Source organism: Cucurbita pepo, unplaced genomic scaffold (assembly GCF_057944985.1).
Source record: "Cucurbita pepo subsp. pepo isolate OVF unplaced genomic scaffold, ASM5794498v1 scafford_11, whole genome shotgun sequence".
In the NCBI taxonomy this organism is placed as follows: Eukaryota; Viridiplantae; Streptophyta; class Magnoliopsida; order Cucurbitales; family Cucurbitaceae; genus Cucurbita; species Cucurbita pepo.
Window position 1 is genome coordinate 50,001 of NW_028257916.1, and position 2,500 is coordinate 52,500.

The following is a 2,500-nucleotide window of genomic DNA, read 5'->3' on the forward strand; positions in this document are numbered from 1 at the left end:
CAAAGTCATTTGACACCGCCTCAGAAAGCATGTTCCGCCACCACGCAGCCTTCAAAACATAGGGCTAGCCCAAGGAAGGGAGGCATACCACAACAACGTCCCACACTCAACGAGGTTCATGCCGCACGCCCGAAGGCACCCGGCTCCACCCCACCTTGCATGTTTCATCATCGTACCAGCAGCCATCCACAGTCCTCACACCAGAGATTCCCAGTTAGAAGGCAACATCGCAACATTCCGTGCTCAACGAGGCTCATGTCGCACGCCCAAAGGCACCCGATTCCGACCAGCCGAACATGTTCTGGCACCACACGCCTTCAAAACATAGGGCTGGCCCAAGGCTGGCCAAGCATCACCACAACGTCACACACTCAACGAGGTTCATGTCGCACGCCCGAAGGCACCCGACTCCACCCCACCTTGCATGTTTCATCATCGTACCAGCCATCAACCATCCTCAAGCCAGCCCAAGTTACAAGGCAACATCGCAACATTCCATTCTCAACAAGGCTCATGTCGCACGCCCAAAGGCGCACCCAACACGGCCTCACCGCGCAAGTTTCGCCACCGCACCGCCACCGTCAACCACCCTCGTCCGCCGACCACCACCCCAACGCCCCAAGCATATGCCCATGTGCGGCGCATAGTGCTTGGGGCGTGGGGGTGGCGGAAGATATAGGGGTACCCCCGTGCCCAGCCCATGCAGACTAGTCACCCCCCTATATAGTACATTTTGAGGCATTTTTGGTCTGCCAGGCCTAGATACGATTTTTCTGAGCGGTCATACGGTCAAATATCTCAAGTTTTAGAATGTTTTTTTCCATGAACTCAATTGATTCATGAATTGGACATTCTAATGGATCTAGAAATCAAGTTTCATAATTTTTCAACCAACCAATTTTTTTTAATGAATTTTTAAATATTAAATAATAAGAAATTAGAAAAAATAGCTAGAGTGGTCAAAAAAATCTGAAATTTTGTGGTAATCATTCTTTCATGTTGCTTAGCTCCCAGAAAAAAATTTACAACAAACTGACCACTCCACATGTACTTTCACAATTAATGGGTGATGGATGGGGCGCAGGCACGGGCGCGCGCGCAGCAGAGCGCGGGCGGGGCGGGACGGGGCGCGCGCTCGCGGGAGCACGCTGGCGGGGCGGGGCGGGGGGCGCGCGCTCGCGGGAGCACGCTGGCGGGGCGGGGCGGGGGGCGCGCGCTCGCGGGAGAACGCTGGCGGGGCGGGGCGGGGGGCGCGCGCTCGCGGGAGCACGCTGGCGGGGCGGGGCGGGGGGCGCGCGCTCGCGGGAGCACGCTGGCGGGGCGGGGCGGGGGGCGCGCGCGCGCGGGGCGAACGCTGGCGGGGCGGGGCGGGGGCGCGCGCGCGCGGGAGCACGCGGGCGGGGCGGGACGGGGCGCGCGCGCGCGCGCTGGAGCATGAGGGCGTGGCGGGGCGGGCGAGCGCACGGGGGCAAGCGGGCGGGGCGCACGCGGGTGGGGCGGGGTGGGGCTGGCGAGCGCACGGGAACGTTCCGACACTGCCCCACCGTGCGCGTTCCGCCACCGCACCCCCGCCGTCAACCGCCCTCGGCCTCCGACCACCACCCCGACGCCCCAAGCATATGCCCCTGTGCGGCGCATAGTGCTTGGGGCGTGGGGGTGGCGGAAGATATAGGGGGTACCCCCGTGCCCAGCCCATGCAGACTAGTCACCCCCCTATATAGTACATTTTGAGGCATTTTTGGTCTGCCAGGCCTAGATACGATTTTTCTGAGCGGTCATACGGTCAAATATCTCAAGTTTTAGAATGTTTTTTTCCATGAACTCAATTGATTCATGAATTGGACATTCCAATGGATCTAGAAATCAAGTTTCATAATTTTTCGACCAACCAATTTTTTTTAATGAATTTTTAAATATTAAATAATAAGAAATTAGAAAAAATAGCTAGAGTGGTCAAAAAAATCTGAAATTTTGTGGGAATCATTCTTTCATGTTGCTTAGTTCCCAAAAAAAATATTACAACAAACCGACCACTCCACATGTACTTTCACAATTAATGGGTGATGGTTGTAAAAACGCGGTCATGGTTGGTGTCTTAGTGTAATGTACTTGCTCTAGTATCAAAACTCTTCATTTTATTGTTTTAGACAAGCAAAAGAAAAAATAGTTAAATTTGACGGGTGTCACTCTTTTCTTAGTTCCAAAAAAAAAAAAAAAAGCATTAAAAATGAACATTCACTTTTCACGGGTATTGGGTTTGATGATATTTTTATAGTCCAAGGCTTTATACACGTTCTTACTTTCCACGGATGTTAGGTGTGATGAATTGTTGTAGGGGCTAACCTTCAAGGCTTTATACGTGTACTCACGTTTCATAGGCATTGGGTATGATGTTTTTTTTATGGAGGTAACATCCAACACTTTTGATATGCTGTTGGTAGGACATGTATCGCACATAGCATAGGATGGGGCTTGGCGTGTGCGAGGGGAGTGGGGGCGC